This window comes from Mustela nigripes, chromosome 7 (assembly GCF_022355385.1).
Source record: "Mustela nigripes isolate SB6536 chromosome 7, MUSNIG.SB6536, whole genome shotgun sequence".
In the NCBI taxonomy this organism is placed as follows: domain Eukaryota; kingdom Metazoa; phylum Chordata; class Mammalia; order Carnivora; family Mustelidae; genus Mustela; species Mustela nigripes.
Genome location: NC_081563.1, coordinates 133,818,527 through 133,835,282, shown reverse-complemented (window position 1 = coordinate 133,835,282; position 16,756 = coordinate 133,818,527). Strand labels below are relative to the sequence as shown.

Genomic DNA, 16,756 nt, shown 5'->3' with positions numbered 1-16,756 from the left:
CTGCTCACTGAGGAGCTGGAGTGTGGAGCCACTGCTTCAGATCGGAAGTCAGGAGACCCGGGCCCCCGACCTGCGGCGACCACGACAGGTCTCTAGGGCCTTGATGGTCAGTTTCACCATCTGAAAAATGAGTGATTTGGACTCCGGTGTTTCCTGAAGCATATTCGTGGCTGGAGAGAAGGTCTCGACTCATCTTACATCACAAAAGCATGTATGTGCCCAACATTATGTGTGCTTCTAATTTTCATTATCATTGGTACGTTACTATTTTCAAAAATATGGTTCTGAATGTACAAAGAACTAAAAAGTGGCCTTGCACATGTGTTAAATTACATATATATATATAATATATATAACGCATATTTATGTTAAGTGCACAAAGTATATTTTATAATATGATGCTTTGTGCATTTAATTGAGATTTTCATTGAAATGACCCTGTCAAAAGGCTATAATGAGAACATTTGTTTGTATTCAGGTTCCCAGCATCGAATAATATGTTGCTCTATTTATCTTATAATAAATTGTTACTACCCCTCAATAGATTAATCGTTAATGAGAACTTTACTAGGAATTAAATTCCTTAACAAATGATTTTTACCTTTTTCTTATAAGTTAATTTTCTACATGTGTTTGAAAGATGGTTATGGCTTTTGTCCCTCTGGAGGAATTTAATGATTAAGAGTAATTTTACAAAGTAAAAGGCAAGATGAGTCTAACCCAGAAAAAGCTCAGGCTTACTATGTGTGCTCATAATCTTTAAGGAGATCAATCAAGTTCTAATTTCATTCTTATCTTTTTAGACATTTTCTCTCTTTTCATGCCAAGTTCCTGATGAAGATGGTGTCGAAGAGTCACGGTGTGTGTTGATTTCCATGCATGGGTATCTTTGAAGTTTAAAATCTTGTACAATGTGCCCCACCCCCCGCCAAAAAAAACCCTAAATCAAGCTGCCCTTGCATGTGCCTCAGGGATTTATTAAAGAGGCAGCCATCTAAAAATAATGTGATAAAAGTTCCACATCTAATCTTCTGAGAAGCAGATAACGCTTTAGCTTTTTAGAACTTTAGACTCTAACCTTTTGTACTGATCCTTTTTATGTAACAAAGGTGGGAAAAGATGGAGGCAGACAGTGCCTTAAAGGGGGGGGAGAAATAGAAGTGGGATCACTTTTGTCAGGAGAACGAGCTTTCCCTTTGTTAAAATGGTCTCTTCAGATTTGAAGAGTGAGGGAAACACTTGCTTAAGTGTGTACACCTTCAAAAGACTCACTGAAAGGTAATCTTGGCAGGAGTGCCCCTGTAACCACAAGGCAGGCTGATGGCACTTCAGTCTTTGGTCTGTTGGTGCCCAGTGATGCCATATGAGTCAGGATTCAGAGAAGCAGAACTCTAGATCAGATGTACACATAGATGGACAGATGGACGGACGGACGGACGGATGGATGGATGGTTATGGGTTTAGTACAGATTTGGTTGTACCTAATTGTGGGCACTGGACATGTAGCCTTTCTAAGGCTGTTGTCTTCATTTCTGATACTGGTGCTGGTATCTGCTGGACTGGAGGTTGCAGTTGGCAGGGACACTGATACCCAGTGTGCGGCAGTGAGGACAAACTGGACACACAAGAATGGACAGAAGCTCACATCAACTCTCATTTCTTCAGATCATAATGAGCAGGGTGTCCTCCAGAAGATGTACCCTTCATCACAGAATGGAACACACACCTGACCCAGGAGTGGGAGACACTGAAAGGGGAACCAGGGGAAGTGGGTCATTAATAGACCCAGACGCTGTCTCAGGCAAATAAGGAGACTTAGCAGGTGGGCGACAACAGGAGTATGCACCAAAAGTGCTGGGGCTTCACTTCACCCTCCGGATCTCACAGCAGAATCTCCCAGACCACACACCTCCAGGAAAGAGGACTCAGAGAGGATGCAGGTCAGCCTGGCCATGTTGACACACACAAAGCTACCGCAGATATCGGGCTGCCCTATCTTTGCACCGGAAATATATCAAGAAGTTCAAACATGTGAATTAACTTGAGATAAGGCATAAATCTTCAACATAAGTCTATTGTGCTTTCTCCAACTTTAAAAATAGTACAACTACTCAGCTCATTCAATTAGAAGAATAAAACATAAAACAAATTCCTTATGAATTATATTATAGCATAGTATTAGTTCTGAGCTTAAGTTATTCAATAGGGGTACCATTTACTTACACACAGATGCTCTCTCACTTATGATGGTACCACTTACAATTTATCAACTTTACGATGGTACAAAAGCAATACGCATTCAGTAGAAATGGTACTTGGAATTTGAAATTTGGATCTTTCCCCAGGCTAGTGATATGTGGTCTAATCCTCTCTCGTGATGTTGGGCAGCTGCAGTTTTGGTCTGCCAAGTGATCCTGAGGGTCGACAGCAAACACACTGGTAAACACCCTCCCCATACAGCCACTCTGTCTCCCTTTCAATATGGTATTCAGTAGATTACAGGAGACACTCATCACTTTAATATCAATAGGCTTTGTGTTAGATGATTCTGCCCAACTGTAGGCTAATGAAAGTGTTCTGAACAAGGTAGGCTAGGTAAAGCTATGATGATCGGCAGGTAAGGGGTATTAAATGCATTTTTGACTTAAGGTATTTTCAACTTTTGATGGGTTTATGGAGAGGTAACCCCAGTTTAAGTCAAGGAAGATACATACTCAGATTAAATGCCTTTTGAGTCCTCTTCCCGCTGATTTGGGGAAGTCTACTCTCTGTTTCTTGAGGACTCACTCCCAGGACCCAGCAGCTTCGGCATGCTAATGGTGATAACAGGAAGGAAAATGAGACTCTGTTCTTCACTGCAAGTACCTCTCTGTGTGTCATTGTTCCCCAGTGAGGAAGGGCCGCCATCGGGTATTAGATACAAAACAGATGATACGGAGGTCTTCCCCCACCCACATTCATGGTGCCTGTGTAACTGGGTTAGGAAGGGAACAAGTATAACTCACCTATTAGATGTCTTGATAGCAGAATTTAAAAGGTTGGTGTTTTGTTTGGGACACTAGCTTTAATCCCTCGATTCATTATGGTTAGCACCCTTTTGGGGTTTGTGTTTTGTCTTCTGCCAGGGGGTCCTAGTCATTGTTCCTTCTAACATGGTTTAAGAACATAGAAACTCAAGGGGAAGAGATCTGGATCATTATCCTCTTTCCCTGAGCTCCATACAGTTACTCTTTAAACTGTAGGGCAGGGAAAAAAGGATTTTTTTGTCTATTGGTATCTGATGATGGCATAACAGTCAGGATTCAGAGAAGTAGGACTCTAGATAAGATATACACATGGATGGATGGATGGATGGATGGATGGTTAGATACATAGATGATAGATAGATATGGTTTATCTATGATAGATGGTACTATCTCTAGAAATGGAAACAAGCAAGGACTTTTTAAGTGTCAATTTCCTACAAGAAGAAAGAAAAGAAAAGAGAAAAAAGAAAACAAACGGAAAGAGAAAGAGAAGAGATTAAAGTTCTATCTCACTGGGCATAATGCTTCAAATGATATCAGGGGGAAAAAAAAAAAGACATCACTTGAAAAGGTTATTTTGTTAGTAATTCCAGCTGAGCATTTTGTAGTTAAGGTTTACTGCAGGCAAGAACAACTGCAGTGGGAAGAAAATTATTCATTGCATGCAGGATTTTCAAAATACCTTTTGTTAGCACATATATAACATGCCCTCACCTATCATTATCAAATCTGGGCACTGCCAGAGATATCTAAATTTAACATGACCAATAACAGATGGAGAGAAACATCACCCCACTTAGGCTCTCCTGGTGTGAACTGTGATTCATTGAGGGGAAATTAAGGGTCATAAACAAATTGGTAACAGAGTAACAGGCTGTGCCAAAGATGGAGGGATGGGTGGATGGAGGGATGGGTGGATGGGTGGATGGGTGGGTGGGTGGGTGGGTGGATGGGTGGATTGAAGGAAAAGAGGAAGCGAGGCGGTCGGGAGGCGGGAGGAAGGCAGGAAGGAAGGCAGGGAGGCAGGAAGTTAGGTTATCAAAATCACCAGTGTGCTGTTATTAGGAAAGACATAAAATAATTTTGTAGGATTAGAATTCAGATGACAGGGAGGAGGTAGACATCAAGAGAAGAAAACTGAAATAAGACTTTTCCTTGAAAAATTCTTACCCATTTGGAGGGATATTAATAGGTATAGGATTAAAGTGGCCTTGGGGACAGTACAGAAGAAAGGAAAAGCTGGTTTGTTATTCCAGATCTTTTTTTTTTTTTTAATTTGTCTATTCAATTGACAGAAAACCAGGAGATATGCCTACAAAAATTACTATAGTCTTCCCTCAGTGCTTTCCAGAAAGTGTGGAGACTGCGGGGCAATCTTTCTTGCCTTTTAAATTTTCCCTATTCTTGATCAAATCATATTTTGTAACAGTTCATAGCCAATTCTGTTCTTTTCATTTTCCTTTGTTTCAGCAAAAAAAAAAAAAAGGATTTGTAGTAACTTAATATCTTGAAAATTAGCTCAGAAACTGTTGCTATAACTCAGAAATACTTATCGTACTTTTTTAGCAGTTTAATTCAACACTATTGGGACCACTGAAGGAGAATTCTCCCTGCACTTACAAATATAATGTGGTACTGTGTTTGTATCACCACTGGCAATTCAAGAAAAGAATTTGATTCAAGCAAACGTTAACAGTGGTTTTAATATACTAGAAGCATAATTAAATGATTATGACTGTTCTTCACACATATCTGTGGAAATTTCTTTGGAATTGTAAATTAAGAGGAATCGTGCATGTTTCTCTTGTTTATTTAAGTAAAACTGATATAACTGATAAAGCATAGCTCTTCAAATTATAATTCCACAGTAATCTCTGAGTTTTGAGACTATGATAATCTGCATCATAATGGTTAGGAGATACAGTAATTTTATTAAGTTTGGGGAAATCAACAGTCAGAGTGATTCACCAGTGTGAATGAGAGAAAAATCTGATCAAAATTATGACTATGGCTAGTTTCTCACAATGAGTCCAGAAATCTGGAACAAAAAGAAAGTAGCTGGGGTCGGGAGAAGATGTCCCACCTTCACCCCCAAACTAACCAACTTTAGTGTGAAAGGATTTGTTTAATTTCTTTATATTTGCCACTAGAAACTGGACATGGCATGGAGCATATTTGGCTATGAACGTTTGTGCAGTCCGAAAGTACACAAAATCCATTCATTTAATAAATTCAATCAATATTTATTAAGAACTTACTTTGTAACAGGTATCATGCAGAAGGATACGAGGCAGGTGGGATGTCCACCCTCACAGTACTCACACGTCTAATGGTAACAACAGGCATGCAAATGATCGGGTGCAGTGTTCTGTAGAATATGGTCCGTGAAGATGGCATCACAGTATCACTGAGGAAGGGCATCTCACCCAGGTCAGGGGTACAAGAGCTATTTCTAGGAGGAAGGAATATCTACACCGAGACCTTCAAGAAGAAGAGGAGGTAGATGGTATGGAATGAATGTTCCAGAAAAAAAGGAATGGCCAGAGATGAGAGAAAGCTTGATGCATTGGAAGAAGTGAAAGAATTTTATGGCCAGAACTTACGTGGTGAAGGTGGGAGATGCGGAAGAATTAGACCAGTGAGGTATACTGTCAGACCTCCAAAAATCTGGTAGGTCCTATAATAGAGTTTGGGCTTTATCGAGGGGTTTAAGCAATAGCAACAAAACAACAGCAACTAACACTTATATGGTTCTTAAATAGCATGATTTTCCTATATTCACTCATTCAGTCGCCTAACAACTGCATGAGATAGGGATAATCATCATTTCTATTTTATAGAAAAGAAAACTGATGCACAGAGAGGTTAACTAACTTCAAGATTATGAATGACAGACCCAGGATCAAACCCAAGTAGTCTGGCTCCAAAGTCCCTGCCATAAACCCTAAACCATACCAGGAACAAAGGAGTGGCATGCTCAGATTTTCATTTTTGAATATTCCCTTGCTTTATAACATGGAGCTTGGCTGGGAGGATTGGGCAAGGAAAACAAAATATAGAAACCCCTTTAGAAAGCTGGTGGATTGATTCCTGAAGATAGATGCCAGAGACTGTACATTCATGGCAAAAGCAATGGGGAAATGATAAATATTTGAGAAATACACAGGATGGAAAGTCACTGGGTCTTGGTGATTAATTGTCTATGTGGAAGGAGAAGTAGTCAGATGTGATGCTCTGATATCTGGTTGGCCACAGGACGGCTGATGGTGCCCTTCACCGAAACGAGAAACAATGGCGTGTGACATTGGTCCTTCCTTCCTCCCTCTCCCCTCCCTTCCCTCCCCTTCCCCACCCTTCCTTATTGTCTTTTTATTCTTTCTTTACCAAATTTGTAACATTTATTTTGCAGAGAGGCGATGGAGTTCATTTCTGGACTTGTTGAATTCTAGACACTAATAACGTTTCTATATGCAGAAGAAATGGTTGGAGTCAGGGAATGGAGCACCAGGAAGACAAACGGGCTGGGGGGTGGGTTTTGGAAAGAAGCGACATGTACATAATAACATAGTCCATGCACAGGAGTGAGGTCACCCAGGGAAAGCAGATAGAAAGACGTAGGGACTACACTGGAATCTTAATGTCCAACAACCCAAATGTGAAAAATTAGAGTTTAATGTTGAATTCCACTATTAACAACTTCTATTTTATCAATAGGATATTTCGACTCATAGAATGGAAGCTAAGAAGACAAAGCTGTGGACAAAAAGAATCCTAGGGTTAACTAGATTTAACCATTTGGGCTCCTTGATATACATTTTGTTCTCTTTTCCATGTTTAAGAATAATATTCTGTGAGGAAGAGTAAAAGGTCAACAGGTTAATAGTGAATAATTCCCAAGCTTGTAAGAGAATAGGAATCAAGTGAGTTTGTTAAAATATTTTAAATGGCTGAATATATCTGCACAGGACATGGGGTCAAAATGATAGAAGTTCAAATCTTAATTTCACCTCTTAGCGTCTGAGTGAATTTGTGCAAATGATATCACCCACTGAGTCACAACTGTCTGGACTGAGTAGGTGGTACCTATTCTCAGTCCCAATGCAGGATAAATGAGGTAATGTTTGTCAAATGCTCAATGATTAATGATTGCTGTTTTTCTTTTCTTTCTTTTCTAATTAATTAATTGATATTAGGGCTATTGCTTTTTATTAATTCTGCCTTTTCTGTTATTTCAAAAGAAGAATTTTCCTGTCATCATTTGGGGAATGGAAAGAAAAAACAGAGGTCCGTCTGCTCAGGAATTCCACAAAGAGTTGCTTGGGGTCATAATCTGAACACAGGAAACTAATCAACTCAGAAGTACTTGACTTTATAAAGAAAAACATTATCTTTGTCATTTTAGATGTTGAATTCAGAGAAAATAATGGCTAATGCCTTTTGATAAGAAGACAACTTAAGGGAAAGGGACACACAGTGGCTAAGATTTTCATGTAGCCAACAATAGCTTCTATGCGTTTAGACTGAGGAGTAGACGTGTCAGTAGGGGGTGGGGGAAGACACTAGGGCTTCTACACACCATCTTCCCATGTTTCAATTTTGATTATTAACTTAACTTCTGTTTTCTAAGAATTTGAGGACACATCCCTTCATTGTGTGCCCACAAGCCTTGGAAACGGCAACCTACGTATATTTAAATCCTCCTAAATTTGACGAGCTCATTTAGCTTGAAGTAACTAGCCACTTAGATGTATAAGTGGGTCCTGAGAACCAGTCTAAGTCACAAACTCAGCGTCTGCACAGCCTAGTGGTTAAGGGTGCCAGTTTTCTCATTTGCAAAATGGCAGGGGTTGGGGGTGTGGCTAACACTGTAAATCCACAGTGTTACTGGGCATGGAAGCACTGAAATTATCAGCTGAACTTACTGTGATTATTTTAAATACACGTTAATAAAAAACATATTTTGGCACATTTAAAGGTAAACTTACATTATTGTGAAAAATCATTTAGATGAAAGAACCCTTTCTCATGTATATATATCTGAGCAAATACTTATTTAAAAATCTGTGTTAGGTCTATTAACATTTCTATTAAATCCATCATTCTAGCAATATGTACATTTAGCTTTTCCCAGAGAACACAATAATGTAGAATAAATGCAACAAACACCCATAGTGGGCTGCTGGCTATTTTTTTTTTTAATCTTTTTTTAAATCTTTTTTTTTCATTTTATTTTATTTTATTTCTTTTCAGTGTTCCAAAATTCATTGCTTATCCTCTCTACTTTTATACCGAAGACAAAGGGAATAATAACTAACCTCAGGTGTGAACTTTGGCCTTTTAACAGAATATATGAGTTCTAAAGACATCTGAAATCCAGGAGTAACTATAAAATGTTAACATAACTCTCATCCTCTGAATAGACAATGCTATTGAATTTTAGGATGGTCCATAAAATGTCTTATTTGGAATTAAATAATAATGTCTTAAGTATATAATACTTTTCTATCCATTTTTAGATGCAAATTTACAAGGGTGAAATACACAAATTCTTCATGTGTAATTGTAAGAGGTTCTGAACCCAATTCCAACATGTTGTGTGAAGAGGTTTCCCCCACCTCCAACAATTATTTGAACACCAGCTGGGTGTCCTTCAACTCAATTCAATTCAATTCTAACGCTACCTACCCAGAGGTAGCATCAAATTCCCTCAGGTTAAGGACTCAGTCTTGCAAAACAGACTCTCCCTACCCCTTTTCCCCTTCAGACACTAGTTTCAAGTCCAGGTTATCACTTAGGTTTCTGACCAGCCAGCTATAGATCAGATGTTCTAATGATCTTCATCTTGGGTTTGATTACTTTCCTAGAGCAGCTCAGGGAACTCAGAGAAACATTTTACTCACTATGCTACCAGTTTATAATAAAAGAATATAACCCAGGAAAGCCAGATGAAAGAGATAGGTAAGGCAAGGTAAGGGGAAAGGTCACAGAGCTTCTATGCCCTCTCCGTGCCTGCCACTCTTGCCAAATCTCCCAAGTGTTCACCAACACAGAAACCCTCTGACTCTGTTCCTTTTGAGTTTTTATGGAGGCTTCCTTGGGTAGGCATGATTGATGAACTCATTGGTCATTGATGGCTGATCAATTTCTATTTTTACAGAGAGGTCTGGAGTTGGGACTGAAAGTTCCAACTCTCTAGTCACAGAATTAGTTCCCCTGGCAACCAGTTTCTGTTCTCTACTCCAGTCCAAAGCCATCATTAACATAACAAGAGACACCTTTATTGCTCTCACCGCTCTGGACACTCCCCAGTGTTTTAGGAGCTCTGTGCCAGAACCCATTCAAAGACCGAATATGTATTTCTCACCATAACTAACACACCGTAAGTTCAGAAAGATTTGACAAATGCATATACATTGTAATGCATATCTCTTTAGAGATACAGAATATTTTTGTGTTCAGAACATTTTTGTGCTCAAGGGAATTCCCTTGTGCTTTTCCAGCCCATTCCTGATCACTAATTCAAAAGCAGCCCTTGTTGTAATTTTTTTTATAAAATTGGACTAATTTTTCAACTATTCTAACACTTTATATACTGGAATTATCTAGCATAAATTCACTTTCATCTGGCATTTTTCATTCAACACTTAATTTGGGGGGATATACCCATGTTGTAACATATATTACTCTGCCCCTTTTATTGCTAAGTGGTATCCATTGAATGGATATACCACTTTTTAAAAATTCTACTCATGGAATGCATGTTAATTTTTCTTAATAATGTCTAATGAACAATAGTCAAATTTATCACAATTTTGCTTGTGTGCTTAGTGTTTCTGTGTCCTAAGAAATCTTTGCCCAACCTAAGGTCATAAAGATATTTTCTTATGGGGCACCTGGGTGACTCAGTGGGTTAAGCCTCTGCCATCGGCTCAGGTCATGATCTCAGGGTCCTGGGATCGAGCCCCACATTAGGCTCTCTGCTCAGCAGGGAGCCTGCTTCCCTTCCTCTCTCTGCCTGCCTCTTTGCCTACTTGTGATATCTCTCTCTGTCAAATCAATAAAATTTAAAAAAAACATATTTTCTTATCCTTTATTTAAAAAATGTTACAGTTTTAGCTCCTATATTTAGGTCTAAGTTTATCTTGATTTAAATTTTTTGCGGGAGTGAAGAAGGCATCAAGACTCATCTTTTGTTTCATATGCATCTCCAGTTGTTCCAGCATCATTGCCGAATAGACTTCCTTTTCCCCATTGAAATGTTTTGGTAACTGCAAAAATAATTGATTGGTTATCCACATGTGTGTCTATTTCTGGATTCTGTGTTTCATGTCATTTATTTTTGTGCCAATGCCACACTAGCTTGATGAGTGTTGAATTACGGTAAAGCTTAAAATCAGGTACGGGAAAGTCTTCGTTATTATTTTTTTAAAGATTTCATTTGTTTGAGAGAGAGAGAGAGAGAGAGCACACACAAGCTTCTCCTCCCCCAACCCCCTACCCCTGCAAGCATGAGTGATGGAAGGGCTCAAAGACAAGCAGACCCTCAGACTCCCTGCTGAGTATAGAGCGCCATGCAGGGACTCCAAATGGGCTGAAGGATGAAGAGGGGCTCTATCCCAGGACCCTGAGATCATGACCAGAGCCAAAGTCAGATGCTTAACCAACTGAGCAGCCCCTGAGCCCCTGCTATTTTTTTTTTAATATTGCTTTTGCCTCAGTTAAGGTCTAAATCTTCTGTATTTCTACATAAATCTATAGAATCTGTCAAATGAACAACCACAAAAATAGTCACTGAAATTATGACTAGGATTGCATTGATTCTATAAATTTGACAGTTAAAAATACAGACTTATAAAACATAGTTCTATTTACTTAGATTCTCTTAATTTTATCCTCAGTAATACTGTGTGATTTCAGTAGGGCAGTCTTGCACATCTTTCATAAAATTTATCACTAACAATCTTATGGTATTTAAAAACTACCATATTGTTTAAAAATATGGTATTTAAAAAACTGGTATTTAAAGAATAAATTAAGTTTCTTTCCACATATTGACATTGGCTCTTGCAATCTTGTTGAACCCCCTTATTACATTTAGTAGTCTTAGAAAAATCTACATAAACAGTTATATACTCTGTAAATAAAAATACTTTTGGGCACCTGGGTGGCTCAATCAGTTAAGTGTCTGACTTCAGTTCAGGTCATGATCTTGGAGTCCTGGGATCAAGCCCTGCCTCTGGCTTCACACTCAGAGGGAATTCTGCTTCTCCCTCTGCCTGTCTCCCCACTTTTGCATGCCATCTCTCTCTCTCCCTCAAATAATTAAAATCCTTTTTAAAAGATACTTTTACTTATTGATTTTAATGCTTATAGCTTTTCTTTTATTAATGTTTTCATGTATCATATGTATGCTTACTGATTTTTGTGTTATCACAGTTGCTGGTGCTTCTGGTACCATGTTGAATAAAATCAGGTGTTCCTGATCTTAAGGAAAACTTGTTTTGTCTTTCATGACATATCTTCAAGAGGTATCTTTCAGATATAATGATACCTGTGTGTTTTTCATAGATTCCCTCAGTTATAATGATACCTGTGTGTTTTTCATAGATTCCCTCAGTTATAATGATACCTGTGTGTTTTTCATAGATTCCCTCTCAATTTACAGATTGAGAAAGTCTCTGATTTTGTTCCATGCTTTTCTTCATCAGTTGTGATGATTATATGATTTTTCCTTTTTCTATGGATGGTTGAATTGAATTGAAGGCCTCAAATATTTTACCCCATTGTATGGTTCTATTTGGTGGGGAGGGGAGATAAGTCACTCATTATTCTGTTATGGTTGAGTTGGAAATCTGTTACCCACTCATCTGTGTACAATATGTTTATGATTTAATTGGTGAACATTTAATAATAAAAATAACAATGATTGGGGCACCTGGATGGCTCAGTTGGTTGAGTATCCAACTCTTGATTTTGGCTCAGGTCATGATCTCAGGGTCCTAGGATCCAGCCCCGTACAGGGCTCCATGCTCAGCAGAGAGTCTGCATTAGAATTTTCTCTCTCTCATTTCTCTCTGCCCCTCTCCCTTACTGTCTCTAAAATAAGTGAATCTTAAAAAAAATATAACAGTGACAACAATGGTGGAATCAACTAATAATGCATGGTGACATACTTACTATGTGTCGTACACATTCTCTCATGCAACAGAAACAGCAGCCCCACAAGGGAAGCCTTTGTGGAGATGTATGTGAACCCCGAGATTTCATTCAGCATAAGTCACGTCTCAAGGAAACATAGGTTGGAAAAGGAATAGTCTGAATTTGAATTATCTTATTCCCAGAACACACTTGTTTCAGTACTAGATAATACTATTATTATCTGCATCACCAAGGTTCTTTTAATGGATACCTACTATGTGTAAGTATTGTTGAGATATGGACTTTCTTTCCAAAGATACCTTTGAACTGCTGCTATGTCTACCTCACTCTGGGTACATTAATTCTCCTCGTAGACAGATTTTGTATCAAAATGTCTGCCCAAATTCTGAGTTTGACAGTACAACCTTCATTTTTCATTTCTAGGCCTTGGCTTGTAGATAACATAAAATATGCATGGATACTTTACACAACTCAGCCATGGCTCTATAGAAATGCATTCTACCAAAAATATATCGTCTCACTCAGATAGATACAATATCTACACACAACAAGCTACAGCCTCCCTTTCACCAAGTCTTCTCATCCACAGAATGTTCAACTTTGATGCAAAAAATAATGGTTTAATTCAAAGAGCCTTTAAGAGATTGTCATCTAATTGAGAATAAATATGAAAGAACACATCATATCTGGGTTACAGATCATTGGAAACCGGCAGGTAAATGGTTCAGCTGAGTAACTCATCAATTACATACTGTGCATCTGCTTTTTTAAAAAAATTAATTTAATAAGTATTTATTAATGGTCTACTATGTGTAAAACACTTGGCCCAGCACTGGAAAAACAAAACAGTGATGAGCATTAAATATGGTTCCTATCATCCTCCAAAGAATCTAGATTTGCAAGTACCATGTGCAAAGCTCTCTGCCATGATAGACTGTATAGGTTGAGGATGACAGTGGGAGTTCATAAAAATCACTAACATTTAATGTGTTTTTTAGGTTTGAGGCTAGGAGATAATGGCCTATCTTAGGCATTTCTTATTTTAGAGACTGGAAGACTGAAGCCTAAATGTAACTTGCCCAAGGCCACGCTCCATGACATGATAGGGCTGAGGTTACTACCCGGTCCTTGGATTCCAGATCCTTTGCTCTTAACCACTGTGGTTTACAAACTCCAACGATGACGTATGTTAGATCCATGCAGGCAACTGAATTGTTTGAAAAATGATAACAATGTATAAGGTTAAATCTCCCTAGAAAGGAGTCCTTTCTTTGGAATCTTGATTTCTCCCCCCTCTCCTTAAGCTCTCTTACTTTTCCTTTTCTTTACCTGAAAATCATCCAAATGCCTTTCATTGCACGAAGAATTATTTCAAACCAATGTCAAGTGTGACCCACCCCACCCCAGGTCTTCCATAAACTAACTCCTCACTAACTCTGAATTAGCTGCATGCTAGCCTACCATGTGCTCCCTGGTCATAAGTCACTGGGGACTTCTATTCATCCTCCTAAGTCCCAAGCTCTTCCTCCCACCGACACTAGCTGTTTCTCTGCCCACTACAGATGGCTTCCTGATATTAGCTTTGTTGGTTTCTCTTCACCAGGTCTTGACTCAGAGGTCACTTCTTCCAAGGATTAGGACTTCAACACATTCTTTTTGGGGAACATAGTGCTACCCATAACACACTCATTCCTACTAGTCCTGGCTTACATAGGAGAAAACAGAGAACGGAGTAAAGGAATTTGCTTGAAATTACAGAGTCAGCAGATGGGGCAGCCTAAATCCCAATCCTGTGTATTTGACTGAAGAGTCTGCTCTCCCACAGTGAGGCTCACAACTTTTGTAGAAAGCACATGAAATTGTAGGAAGTGGAGGGAACACACAGCCCAAAACATCCGAAGACAGATCATAGACCCGTGGCAGTTCTCAGCGGGGGCAATACCCCCCTCTAGGGAGCACTTGAGAAGATGTATGTAGTTCCTGGTTATAATGGCTAGGTGTTTTGGGAGGTCATGGAGAAACAGAACAAATGGGTAAAAATTGCTGGGGCCCAATGTCTCAATGTGTGTCTATGGCCTGTGTACAGTTACCTTCGCTGGAATTGGACGCTTCTGCCACTGGTGATAGGGGCCAAAGGTACACAAAGCTGTGGTAATGTTTGGAACATTTCTCCTTAACAGAGCATTATCACACCCAGGATACCAGTTGCGTCCCTGTTGGTAGGTAGGTGGTCCTTACACCTCTCGTCTCCATGGGATCGGCATTTTTGATGCCTTCTACCTGCACTCGCTTTTTCTCTTTGTGCCCTTACTCAAAGTATTTGCCTCTTCTCCCCACACTGGCATCCTCTTTCCCCTCCTCCTTTTATCCGAGTCTACTTATCCTTGATAACTCAACTGAAGTCCCATCTTCTCCAGTGTACTAATTCTTGGAGACCTCTTCTCTACGAAGTCCTGAAGCAGTGTTCACAGCACACAGTTTAACATCTCATTATATATTGTTTCATTTTGTTTTGATGGTATCGTGTGTCTAGGTCTTATTTCCCCAATTAGATTCTGAACTTTTCCCTGGGTCTCCATGGTACCCAGGCCAGTACGGGGCACACAGATAGTGATTTTTAGAAACAGGCAATATCCAGAGCAACGTTCTTAGAGAACAGTTTATTCCCCTTAGGTCAGACACCTAGTGTGTTTTAGTTCTCAGAAATCTTGTTATGCAGAATTTAGAGTTAGAAGGAATTTTCTGTGGTGTGTTTGGCCTACTCTGCTCTTTACTATGTCATCTGTACACCAACAACAAAACTTTGTATTATAAAAATATTGCACATAATGAAGTATAATTAAGCATAAGAAGAAAATGAAAATAGTCTGCAATCCTGCCATCTTGCATAGCCACGATTTTTGCATATACTTCAAGATATATATTTCTTCATACCAGAGAATGGGAATAAATTGGACAAACCTTGGAACTGGCTTTATTCACTTAATATTTCATGAGCACCCAACCACTTTAACAAACATATTGAAACTCTCACTTTGAAACAGATGGGTAGCATTCTCTTTTATGAATGGAGCGTCATTTGTGTTGGATGTTGCAATTATTCATTCATTTCACAAATATTTACTGATTTCTTGCTATACAGCAGACACTATTGTTCTAGTTAGGAAGCATTTCCAGTCCATGCTCCTTGTCCAGACTATGTCAGTGATTCTCAGGGTGATCCTCCAGGAGTGATGCGTCCCCCAGCAGACATTTGGCAATGTCTGGAAAGGTTTTTGTTTTGTTTTCTGTTTTGTTTTGTGTTTTTGTTTTTTTGTTTTGTTTTGTTTTTGTTTTTTTGCTGTCACAGTTTACCAAGAGGCAGGTAGGGTTGGTAACTAGTGGGTAGAGGCCATGGATGCTCCTAATGTCCTCCAAGGTCTAGGAGAGACTCCCAAGACAAAAAAGTATCTGGTCCACAATAGCAATCATGCCAAAGTTTAGAAACATGGCTCCCCTTTGAGGTAACATACTTTTAGTCAAAACAAATACAATTATAATTTACTCTCCCTGTGTAGAAGCCCTAATAGGCTTAGGCACTTTGCTAAGAACTCTGTTCCCCTTTGCTGCTTTTTGCCAAGAATTGAGGCCCAGAGTCTGCCAGTTACAACCTATTCGTTGATCAAAAGTAAGAATATTAAATAATAGCATTTCAGGCACCAAAGAATAACTTAGGGAAGATGACTGAGCAAAGGGATAGAAGAGACCCCCGTTATCTTAGTGTTCCTCATTTGATTTACATCCAGCACCCCAGGTAATGATGACCCTGATAGCGCGGGTGTTGTTTGAAAATTGTAGTGGGCTAAGTGTAGTTTCATTACAGAAAAACTAACTCGAGACCTCTTTCTCCTTATTGCTGTGACTTTTTAAAAACTTCCTTCAGAAAAAGAGTGAGTATTGACCTGAGTGCAAAAAAATCAATGTTTTAAATTTTTCTTTTTTTTTTTAATGAAGGAAGGTTATTTCACATATACTTTGAAAATACATTTTGTTTGACCTAGAAAGGGAATGGATAATTTACAGAGGACATAGTGAAAATTAAGCAGGTGGCTTTGAGCTACATATATGGTGCCAGAAGTGAACCGTTTATTAATATATGGGTTGGTAGGCATATGTATCCAAATCTCATCCCAAATCTCACCCATCCTTGTTGGAAGGAAGAGAGGGGGAGTAGGAAGAAAGCATCACACGACCAAAACAAAATTGTATTACAATCTTTTAAACTTACGCTTTGAGGAATTAATCATTTTTATTTATTTTGCTGCCATAGTGGTCATTTATTAAACTGAATTTATTGGTTTTGAAACATTTTATCCTACATGATTTAGACATGCAAATTGTTAAAAGGTGGCTATTATGAACACAGGAGGTCATGACTGAAATGTATTAATGGGCAATATTTGGGGGTAAGAGCAGTTGCTATATTATGTTCTTTTGTATTAAATAAAGCAGATTTTTTAAAAGATTTTATTTATTGGGGCGCCCGGTGGCTCAGTGGGTTAAGCCTCTGCCTTCGGCTTAGGTCATGATCT

At 38.9% G+C, this 16,756-nt stretch overlaps 1 pseudogene; it reads left to right on the top strand.

Annotated features, from left to right (window-relative positions):
• The first annotated feature begins 5,562 nt into the window (after positions 1-5,562).
• Positions 5,563-16,756, top strand: part of LOC132022457 (ragulator complex protein LAMTOR5-like) — a 16,056-nt pseudogene continuing 4,862 nt past the window's right edge.